The sequence below is a fragment of the Furipterus horrens genome, unplaced genomic scaffold, assembly GCF_987537825.1.
Source record: "Furipterus horrens unplaced genomic scaffold, mFurHor1.1.pri manual_scaffold_7, whole genome shotgun sequence".
NCBI classification, from domain to species: domain Eukaryota; kingdom Metazoa; phylum Chordata; class Mammalia; order Chiroptera; family Furipteridae; genus Furipterus; species Furipterus horrens.
Genome location: NW_028327177.1, coordinates 60056814 through 60069020, shown reverse-complemented (window position 1 = coordinate 60069020; position 12207 = coordinate 60056814). Strand labels below are relative to the sequence as shown.

The window sequence follows — 12207 nt, the reverse complement described above, 5'->3', positions numbered from 1 at the left end:
TATTATGAGGTCTTATATCCATTTTACAGAAGTAATTGAAGTATAAAGAGGTTATGTTTGCAGTGCTGCATTGCTGGTAAATGTGGGAGATATTATGTTAAGTATAACCTTCAGACATGACACTGAGCTAGAGTACAAGGTACTAAACTCTTTAGTGTTTAAATTATGCCAACCATCAAAGCAAAACAAAAAAAATGACAATTAAAAATAATGAAATACGACATTTTCCTACCTGTGACTTTATAACTAAAGCCACCTCAAATACCTATATTATACAATTGCAGTTATAACAAAAACTAATACAAAAATCAGATCATAACATTATTGGAAATATGTTTTGTGTGTTAAAGGATATTTATTATTTAAAAAATATTTCATTAATCAACAAAAGAAGTATCGTTGCCTATATCACCCTAGAATAGTTTCTCAACTATTAACTTCAGCAATATCGACATTTGGGGCTAGATATTCCTTTATGTCAGGGCTATACTTTCTTTTTCTTTTACAGTTTTATTTTTGTGTACACATTTGCTTAACAATCACTGAATTTCTAGACCAGTCCAGGTAACTGAAGAGCCTTTATAAGTAGTTTATATTGTCTAGAACCAAGGTATGTTGCAAATCCAGTCTGGAGCAAAATGGGAAATAATATCTTTCTAAAGACAGGCTTAGAAATTCTGATCCAGTAGGCTAAGATGTTTCCTTTTTCTGGTAGCAGGGCTGAGGCATACCTGGCTGCTAGACCACCATTTACAGGTATAGCCAAGAAAACAGGGTATAGACTACCAAGAACAAGTCCAACCAATCCACTTCGTATTATGGTGCAGGTTTCACAATTCAGATCACCTGCAATCAATGGTAAACTTATAAAAGCCTTGTAAGATACATCTGCTGTCAAATATGAGATCACTGCCATTGGTAAACCAGCTATACAAGCCTGTGTCACATTTAAGACGTGCCAAAAAAGACTGTTTGCTATTAGGCCACAGAGAGCAGCATTAAGTCCAATATATGTTGATCCATGCTCAAATAGATTCCTTTCTGCTTCTGGAAGTTGGTTAATTTTTCTGGGTATGATATCAAAAATTTGTTTTTCCTTCACAGTATCAGCAGGTTCATGATTTTCCGTCATGAATCTTATGCTCTCCTCCCAAAAATTGGTGCTTCCTCCGGGCTTTCTCAGCCACTAAATGTTCACTGCAACCTTCACTCAACTAGCCCGGGCGCAGCATCTTTAGTTGCCACGTCCTTTTTTTTTTTGCTATTACAGTCATCCCAATTTTTTCCCAATATCCCAAGTCCACCCAGTCTGCCCACGATTTCCTTAGTCAATCCTCACTCTGTTGTCTGTGGGTCCTTTATATGTGTTCTTTGATTAATCCTTTTATATTCTTTCAATCAGTTGCCATCTGCCCCCGCCACACACACACACACCTTACTGCTGCCAGTCAATTCCATGATTCTATAACCCTGGTTCTATTCTGCTCATTAATCTATTTTGTGCATTAGATTCCTCTTATAAGTGAGATCATATGGTATTAGTCTTTCATCAACTGGCTTATTTCACATAGCATAATATTCTCCAGGTCCATCCATGCTGAGGTAAAAGGTAGGAGTTCCTTCTTTCTTTCTGCTGCATAGTATTCCATTACGGGTGTAAATGTACCCGTTTTTTAATCCACTCATCCGCTGATGGGCACTTAGGCTGTTTCCAACTTTAGCTGTTGCAAATAGCACTGCTATGAACATATGCGTACATAAGTTCTTTTGAGTCAGTGTTTCGGGATTCTTAGGCTATATTCCCAGTAGCGGCTCGTGGGTCAAAAGGCAGTTTTATTTTGAATTTTTTGAGGAAATTCCATACTGTTTTCTAAGGGGCTGCACCAGTCTGCATTCCCACCAACAGTACACTAGAGTTCCCTTTCCTCCATATCCTTGCCAGCACTTGTTGTCGATTTATTAATGATAGCCATTCTGACAGGTGTGAGTTGATATCTCATTGTGATTTTAATTTGCATTTCTCTGATGGTTAGTGATGTTGACCATTTTTTTTTTTTTGTATGTTATCGGCCATTTGTATGTCCTCCCTAGATAAGTGTCTATTCAGGTCTTTTGCCCATATTAACCAGATTTTCTTCCTAGCATTGAGTCATATGATTTATTTATATATTCTGGAGGTTAAACTCTTGCCTGATGTTTCACTGGCAAATATGTTCTCCCATAAAGTAGGTTCCCTTTTCATTTTGATGATGGTTTTTTTTAGCCATGCAGAAGCTTTTTAATTTGATGTAGTCCTAATTTTTCCTTTATTTTCCTTGCCCCAGGAGCTATATTGGCAAAAATATTACTACATGAGATATCTGAAATTTTACTGCCTATGTTTTCCACTAGGGTTTTTATGGTATCATGACTTATATTAAAGTATTTTATCCCTTTTGAGTTTATTGTGGTGTATGGTATAAGTTGGTGATCTACTTTTTTTCTTCCTTTTTTTGGCCTATACCAGTCTAGTTCTTACAACAGCACTTATTGAAGAGGCTATCTTTACTCCATTGTATGATCTTGTCTCCTTTGTCAAGTATCATTGACCATAAAGGCATGGGTTTATTTATGGACTCTCTATTCTGTTCCATTGATCTGTATGTCTGTTCTTATGCCAGTACCAGACTGTTTTGATTGCAGTGGCCTTGTACTATAGTTTGATATCAGGTAGTGTGAGTCCTCCAACTTTGTTCTTTCTCAAGATAGCTGTGGATATTCATTGTCTTTTGGGGTTCCATATAATTTTTTGGAATATAGGTTCTAGATATATGAAATATGCCATTTATATCTTAACAGGAATTGTGTTACATCTACACATTGCTTTGGGTAGTATGAACATTTTAATGTTAATTCTTCCAATCCATTAAATGGTATATGCTTCCACTTATTTGTATCTTCCTCAATTTTTTTCTTCAGTGTTCCATATTTTTCTGAGAACAGGTTTTCTACATCCTTGGTTAAATTTATTCCTAGGTACTTTCTTTTCTCTTGTGGCTATAGTAAATGGGATTTATTTCTTAGTTTCTTTTTCTGATAGTTAATTGCTGGTGTACAAAAATGCCATGGATTTCTGAATATTGACTTTGTATCCTACTAATTTGCTGAATTCGCTTATTAAATCAAGTAATTTTTGGTGGAGCCTTAGGGTTTTCTATGTGCCCTATCATGTTGTCTGCAAATAATAACAATTTTACTTCCTCCTTTCCAATTTGGATGCCTTTTATTTCTTCTTGTCTGATCACTGTGGCTGGGACCTCCATTACTATGTTGAATAAGTGGGATGAAAGCAGACACCCTTGCCTTGTTCCTGACCTTAAGGGAAACATTTTTAGTTTTGCTCACTGAGTATGATGTTGGTAATAGGTTTTTCGTATGTGGCCTTTATTATGTTGAGGTATACTGTACCTATCCCCACTTTGCTAAATTTTTTTTTGTATTATAAATAGGTGCTAGATTTTATCAAAAGCTTTTTCTGCATCCATTGACATGATCATGGGACTTCTGTGCATTTTATAATGTGATGTATCACATTTATTAATTTGCAAATATTGTGCCATCCTTGCATCTCTGGAATAAATCCCACTTGATCATAATGTATGATCTTTGTAATGTGTTGCTGGATCTGGTTTGCTAATATTTTGTTGAGGATTTTAGCATCTATGTTCATCAGCGATATTGGTCTGTGGTTTCCTTTCTTCATTGTGTCTTGACCTGGTTTTGGGATTAGTATAATACTGGCCTCATATAAAGAGTTTGGGAGGCTTCCCTCTTCTTGAATTTTTTGGAATAGTTTGAGGAGGGTAGGTATTCTTTTTTGAATTTTTGGTAAAATTCAACTGTGAAGCCTGGTCCAGGGCTTTTGTGTGCCAGGAGTATTTTTTTAGTATTATTACTGCTGTATTGACTCCGTCTTTCCCTTGGGCCCTTCAGCTGCGAAGAGAGGGGGGGTCTGCTGCATGGGCAACAGCAGACCCTCCATATCACCCTGCCCAGGCTCTGTAGCTTCAGCTTCACTGGAGAGGACACTCCAGCGTCATCTCAAGATGTCAATTCAACACGGGCGGAGACAGATACCGTGTCACTCCCGAGTCGGACTGCACAACCATTCTCGGCGGTGCAGATAGACTCTTAAGAAGCTACACCATCGTCTCTCGAGACGGACGGCTGCCGACACATTACTGCTTCAATTTTGCTAGTTATCAGTCTTTTCAGGTTTCTGTTTCTTCCTGATTTAGTTTTGGAAGATTGTATGTTTCTAGAAATTATCCATTTCTCCCAGCTTGTCCAATTTCTTGGCATATAGTTGTTCATAGTGATTTCTTACAATCCTTTATATTTCTATGGCATCAGTTGTTACTTCTCTTTCATTTCTGATTTTATTTATTTGAGTTATCTCTTATTTTTTTTTTTCCTTGATGAGTCTGGTTAAAGGCTTGCTGATTTTGTTTATCCTTTCAAAGAACCAGCTCCTGGATTCATTGATCCTTTGAATTGTTTTTTAGTCTCTATGTCATTTAGTTCTGCTCTGACCTTGATTATTTCCTTTCTTCTATTGACTTTGGCCTTTGTTGTTGGTCCTCTAGTTCACTTAGAATTAGGTTGTTTATTTGATATTTTTTTATCTTCTTTAGGTAAGTTTGTATCGCTATGAACTTCTCTCTCAGGCTGCTTTCACTATTTCCCATAGATTTTGGGTTGTTGAGTATTCATTTTTCATTTGTTTCCAGGAATTTTTTAATTTCTTCCTTGATTTTATTATTAACCTAGTCATTATTTAATAACATGTTGTTCAGTCTCTGTGTATTTGCATGCTTCTGAGTTTTTTTCTTATGGTGGGTTTCTAGTTTCAAGCTCTTGTGATCTGAGAAGATACTTGATATGATTTCAATTTTCTTGAATTTGTTAAAGCTTGTTTTGTTTCCTACCATATGATCTGTCCTTGAAAATTATCCATGTGCATTTCAGAAGAATGTATATTTTCTTCTTAGGGTGAAATGTTCTGTAAATACCAATTAAGTCCATTTGATCTAGAGTATCTAATGCTGCTATAACCTTGTTAATATTTTTGTCTGGAAGTTCTAGCCATTGTTTTCAATGGGCTGTTAAAATCCCAAACAATTACCATATTGCTATTATTCTATTTCTTAAAATCTACCAAGATTTGTTATATATTTAGATGCTCCTATATCCTCTTGTTGGAATACTCCCTTAAATATTATATAATAACCTTCTTTGTCTCTTGTTATGACCTTTGGTTTGAAGTCTATTTTGTCTGACATAAGTATTGCTACCTCATATTTTTTTCCATGTCCATGCTCATGGAATAATTTTTTTCCATTGCTTCATTTTCAGCTTATGTTAATCTTTTGTTCTAAGGCAAGTCTCTTGTAGATAGCATATATGAAGGTTGAGTTTTCTTATCCATTCAGCTACCCTATATATTATTAGAACATTTAACCTATTCACATTTAAGATTATTATTGATAGCTACCTATTCATTGCCATGTTTTCCTTTAGTATCTGTGTTCTTCTCTCTATTTTTTCTTCTTCTTAAAGCTGTCCCTTTAGCATCTCTTTCCATATTTATTTTGGTGGAGATGCATTCTTTTAGCATTTTTTTTTTAATCTGGGGAGCTCTTTATTTATCTTTCCATTTTAAATAAGAGTCTTGCTGGATAGAGCAGTCTTGGTTGCAGGCTCTTTCTTTTCATTACTTGTAATGTTTCATAGCAGTCCCTTCTGGCTTATCATGTTTCTGTTGAGAAATCAGCTGACAGCCTTATTGGAGCTCCCTTGTATGTTACTAGCTCTTTCACCCTTTCTGCCTATAAGATTATCTCTTTGTCTTTAAATTTTGCCATTTTTATTGTGAAGTGTCTTGATGTAGGTTTTTCTGAGAGGGGTGGGTATCTTGATTGGGAGTATCTGTGCTTCCTGAACCAGTATGACTTCTTCCTTCACCAAGTTAGGGAAGCTTTCTTTCATTATTTTTTCAAATAAATTTTCTATCCCTGCTCCCTTTTTCTGCTTCTAGTATCCTTATGATGTGAATATTGTTACATTTCATGTTACCCCAAAGCTCCTTTAAACTGTCTTTGTTCTTTTTAAGTCCTTTTTTATTCTGTTGTTGACTGGGTGTTTTGTTTTTGTTTTTTTTCTATACATTGTTTTCCAACTCACTGATTTGGTCCTCTGCTTCATCTAGTCTGTTTTTAATTTCTTCTAGTGTATTCTTCTTTTCAGATATTGTATTCTGCATTTCCACCTGGTTGTTATTCATAGTTTCTATGTCTTTTTCATGTTAATATAGTTCCTACTAAGTTCCTTACAGTTCTCACTAAGTTTCTTGAGCATCATTTTAACCATTATTTTGAACTTTATGTCTAATAAATTGCTTACCTTCTTTTAATTTAGATATTTTGGGGGGATTTTTTCTTTTCTTTCAGTTGGGTGCTATTTCTTTGTTTCCCCATTTTAGATGATTCTTTTTGTTTGTGTCTATGTATTAGATTGATCTGCTTTGATTCCCTGTCATCACATGGTGGCCTTATGTGGTAGAAGTCCTGTGTGAGTCAGTGGTGCAGTCTCCTTGACCTCCTGAGCTGGATGTTCTAAGTATGCCCTTTAGGCAGTTTATGTGCTTTCCTGTTGTATTTGGGTTTTGATTGTTGTTGATCCATTTGTTGGTCAGTACTCCCCTCTGGCTGGCTAACTAAGGGTCTCAACAGTCACCACGTTTTGTATGCTGTCATGCATGTGCTAACAGAACAGAACAAAATAAAACATCACAGAAAACAAAACCCACCCAAGAAAAAATGTCCCCCAACAGAGAACAATATCAACAACAAATGATCAAAGATTAATAAAGATGGAAGATATTAAGAATGCTTATAAGTAATAAAAATTATTGTGAGAGCATAGAGGGAGAAAAATAATAAAAGTAAGGAATAGAAACAAGGAATCATGACAAAAGTTCTTAAAAATGTAAATAACAATTTAAACAAAAAATAAGAAATGGCAAGAAGAAGGCAAAATGAATTAAGTAAAAGGAAGAGTAAAATATGAGATTTAAAATAAAAATAGTGATAAAGTGGAAAAATTGAAGAAAAAGAAAAGTGTTAAAAAGCTATGCAAAAGAAAAATAATGCAAATAATGGTGAAGAAAAAAGTAAAAAACTTCTCAGCAGAATTGAGTGTTTGTCTGCCAGGTTCTCCTTCTGGAGTTTTCTAAAGCTGGTGTAAGCCAATGTCAGATGTTGTCCCCATTTAGCTCTAGGCAGCCTGTTTGAAGCTGCAAGCAATTCACAGTATGTGGCTGTCTCCTTCAGGCTTTGCTGTGTCCAAGATGGTCCTTGCTGCTCTTCATTGCTGGCCTTATCCGCACAAGACCCAGGCGTGGGTCAGCTAATGACCAAAAGCACTGTAGGTACTGCCTCCCCCTGCCTCTATCTGTTGTCCTGCTCTTAGTCTTCATCTAGCCTCTCACATGTCTGTTTCTGAGAGGGCTTCTATTGCAATTGGAGAATGGGACCCCTGGATCGAGGAGCTGTTCAGACTTCAGGGAAGATGGTGGGTGTATTCCCCAATTCCTGCCCTACGGACTGCAAATAATCATGGTTTGTACCAGATTATTTCCAGCAGTGAATAATACCTAAAGTTACATGTTCATTTCATGTAAAGGGCCAATCTGTGTAAAAGGATCAGCTCTTTTCTTCTTGAAGCTGATGGTAGCTTTGTATAAGAGCCAAGGATCACTAGGGTCGGCCTCCCTCTTTTGGCCTCTCTGCCCTTCTCTGTGATTGCCTGGTTTCTCTTCAGAGGCTTTTGATGAGGGTCTGTAAGCTGAGACAAGGTCTGTTGAAATAAGGCTAGCAGATTTTCATTTGTTTGGAATTGCAGTCTGTAGGGCAGTCAATGAAGAGAGAGTAGCCCTACTCCAAGCCAACCCCTTCAGGCTTTGCTAGAGATTCAGGCAGTTGCTTCCTCAGTGGGGTTCACTGTTGGTTCATGATAGGTACATTAAATTGTTCCTTTTGCAAAAGTGTGCACAGCAGCTCTGGACTTGCTGGGATAGGTCAAAATAGCTTCCTGTTGGGGTTGGGGCAAGACTGGACCACAGATGGGGACTAAACTTTCTTTCTCAATCTAAGACCTCAGCAGGAGACCAAACTCTCTGCTCTGTTTGATATACTCCAAAATTCTGATAATTTGAGAGTCCCCATTTGAAATTTCTCTTATCTCTTCGTGGAAATGCACCCAGTGGGGAAATCTTGGAGCTTGCAGGACTGATGGTAAGTTTGTATAGCTATTGCAAGCCAACAGGAGGGGAATAGGCACACTTTTCCCTTCCCAGAGGCTTGTATTCTGTGAGAGGGTGTGCCTGACTGCAAAGTTTCCCAGGTACTCAACTCTTGCTTGTCTAATTCCCAGCCCACAGCCAGTGCAGGAGACATAGTCCAAAACTCTGTTCATACAGCCCCCAGTTTTCTTGTGAGCCAAGCTGGGCAGGGCCCAAAAAACCCCTTGTGCAAATTTCTGATCTCTCTGCCTAGCTAGGAGCTATACTTGGAATGATAGGGTGAACATGGTCCCCAATCACACATGTCTGGGATCAGAGTGATGAAATTTGTGTGGTGTTCTTTGAGGAAGGCCCTCTACCAATAGTCTTTACCTTCTAAATGTTACATAGACTCATCCCAAAATAATGTTGAAAATATTGGACTCAGCAAATCAGTTGTAATACAAAGTCTCTATTTTATTGTGTTTAATGTCTAATTGAGTGTAATATCATTTTTATTCAAAGTTTAAGAATTACCTTCCAGCAGAAATTGATTTCAAAATTATATCTCTGGTAGTTACAGGTTCTGGTAGAACCTTTTCTGAAAATATCCTGAGACTCTTGTATTTGCAAAGGCTAGACATTTTACATGATGACAAAACTAAAGAGTTCCAAAATATTGTAATTTACATTAATTTATGTTGTTTTAAAAAAATTGACATTTAGTTCTAAGTAGGATGTTTTAATAAACATAAATATTGCCTTACCATCTCAATTAGCCCTGGCTGGTTTGGCTCAGTGGATTGAGTGTCGGCCTGCGAGCTAAGTGTCGCTGGTTCGATCTTCCAGTCAGGGCACATCAGAGAAGGAAAACTCTGATTCCAAAAAACCTCCGCTGCCTTGCGGCATACCTCTTCAGGGGAAAGGCTAAGGGAGTAAACCCCGACAGAAAATCCGGAGCCGGAGTCCCTAAGGCGGTTTGACGTTGTAGTAAACACCGGCAACTCCTGCGGCGCACCTGAAGCCAAGCTGTATTGACTCCGTCTTTCCCTTGGATCCCTCAGCTGCGAAGAGAGGGGGTTCTGCTGCATGGGCAACAGCAGACCCTCCATATCACCCTGCCCAGGCTCTGTAGCTTCAGCTTCACTGGAGAGGACACTCCAGCGTCATCGCAAGATGTCGATTCAACACGGGGGGAGACAGATACCATGTCACTCCCAAGTCGGACTGCACAACCATTCTCGGCGGTGCAGATAGACTCTTAAGAAGCTACACCATTGTCTCTCGAGGCTCTGTAGCTTCAGCTTCACTGGAGAGGACACTCCAGCGTCATCGTAAGATGTCGATTCAACATGGGAGGAGACAGATACCGTGTCACTCCCGAGTCGGACTGCACAACCATTCTCGGCGGTGCAGATAGACACTTAAGAAGCTACACCATCGTCTCTCGAGACGGACGGCTGCCGACGACGACCATCTCAATATTAAGGCAATTCTCTCTCCCATATATAGTCAAGATGAGGCCAGGCAAGTTAGAAAAAGAACAAAGTCATGAGTATTTATGTTACAGAATATAAAGACTTTAAAGAAAATCACAATAATTAAGACTTTATGATTGACCATGAATTAAAAAAACTGACTAATGGAATAGAAAAGAGGGTTCTGAAGCAGAATCATATATATAGCTATTAACTTACAATAAAGGCAACATTACTCTGCAGTGGGAAGAAAAGTAAGATGAATTAATTTTTTAAGTATAATTTATTGATTATGCTGTTACTATATGTATATGTAATTACATATATTATGTAAAAGAAACAAGTTATTGAAACTAAAGGATTGAAGAATGAGCAAAGATAATCTAAATCTAGAGGGTAAAAAATGAAAGCAAAATGGCATAGTTAGGAGGATTTGACTGATATTTCAAAAAGAATTTTATTATAAATTATCATTTAGGATCATTTAAAATTATTTATGTAACTGTGGGTAAGGCTTCATAAATATTTTTTGGAAAATGGGTAGATGAATAACTGAACAAACTGTTAGAATCTTTCTTTCCTCCTATAGAAAGAAAAAGATTATATGTACTCCTTGCATCACTCAAGAAACTAATAAGGTGAACTAAGGTGTTTAGAGGTAGTTCATTTGTAAAGATCAAATAAGAGGTGTGTTAAATTTTCTCACATAATTCTCCCTCATATTTGGAATTGAATGAACAAACTGAACAAAGAAGCAAAATGGAGATAGACTCATAGACAGAGAGCAGGCTGACAGTCCTTGGGGTGGGGGTGGGAGGTAGAGGTATCCGCAAAAAGGAAAAAAGAAGAAAAAGAACTAATGAACATGAATAACAGCGTGGTAATTGTGGGGATAGGGCACTGGAGGAAGGTGGGAGAGGGTATATGGGGGATAACTGGTGATGGAAAATAAATAAAGAAGTGTTTTATATAAATCCTCTCAAATACCAATTGAAATATCCCTAAATGTACAAAAGACAATTGCTAATACCACTGTAACAAAGCATTAGATAATAACTTGGGCAAAATTTTATCTAAATGCCTAGTCATTCTTTTTCATATTTTCAAATTATTTTAACAGTATTTGATAAGCACGGGATTTAATATTTTATTTGCCAATTCATTTATCAGCATCCTTTTTTGTCTTTGTATTTGGTGATGTCAACAATAGTTCCAAAATTCAGTAAGTCCTTTTTAGACCCTAGATATTATCAAAATCTATAATTTTCCTTCAATAAAGTAACTCATACTTCTTTTACACTTATATCTGTGACTTTTCTTCATCATTATAAATAACAAAAGCAGACACACAGGAAATGGAAGGCATTGAGTGGAAAATTAATTAATGGGTATATATAATTTTGCCTGCAAAAAGCTGACTCAAGGCTAAATGATTGAAAGTAAATTAGCTGGTGCAATGATATGTTATCAACTCCTAGAAAGTTAAGCAAAATTCAAAATTATAAGTTTAATGCAATTACCGTAATACAAGAATCCTTCATGATCAAGCAACCCAAGTAACAGCAAGGCTTATGTAAGTCTAGTTGACTTTACAGAAACCTAATAATTAGATACAGGTGACAAACTATATGATACCTATTCTTAGTTAATTTTTTGGGGGGAAATCATATCCAAGTATATCAAAAGTATTCAGAGTACTATACACTCAAATAATAGAATAAGTATGAATAAATCTTAAATTTTAAATGCACAAGGGTGAAGCAACTATCAAAAGGAAAACTGAAAAATATTCTTGTAAAAAATTAAGTTACTTCTGTCAAGTAAAATTCACCTTATTTCAACTGCTTTGTATGTCATTTTTCTGGCATACTGGATTTTCTTCAAGAGAAGCACTAATTTACTCTGTAGTATGGAGAAACTTTCTATTAGTATTTACAAGTTCAATGTTACCTTGTCTTGTGAAACATGTTATTAACTGTTAATCCACACAACACCCCTTGTTAAATAAGTCATTATTATTATCTTCACTTTCCAACTGAAGAAACACATCAAGAGAGGTCATGGCATGAGTCAAGGCCAGGATTAGCAATGAAAAGCACCCAGTTGTCATTGCTTTCCTTGGTCTACCCGGCCAGCTAAATAGGTGAGATGGCTTGCCTGGATAGCCACAAAGAATGGGAGCTGACCCACAGCTTGTATAACCAAACTCCTCATAAAGGCAGCCTCTGTAGTCTTTGCCTCTGGACCTCAAACAAGGTACCCTAAATTTGAATTGCTGGGGCTCTCACTAATATGCTTGACCTAGATCCTGAATGTTGCCCTCACTATTCCCCACCTAAGAGTTTACCTGTGGTTTGCTGTACTCTGAACCCATTTCTAAGGAAAGAAAGTTAAATAATGCTGAAAGGA

General features: G+C 37.0%; 1 pseudogene; it reads right to left on the bottom strand.

Annotated features, from left to right (window-relative positions):
* Positions 1 to 523: 523 nt before the first annotated feature.
* LOC150004530 (transmembrane protein 126A pseudogene) lies at positions 524 to 1146 on the bottom strand (annotated as a pseudogene).
* Positions 1147 to 12207: the final 11061 nt, after the last annotated feature.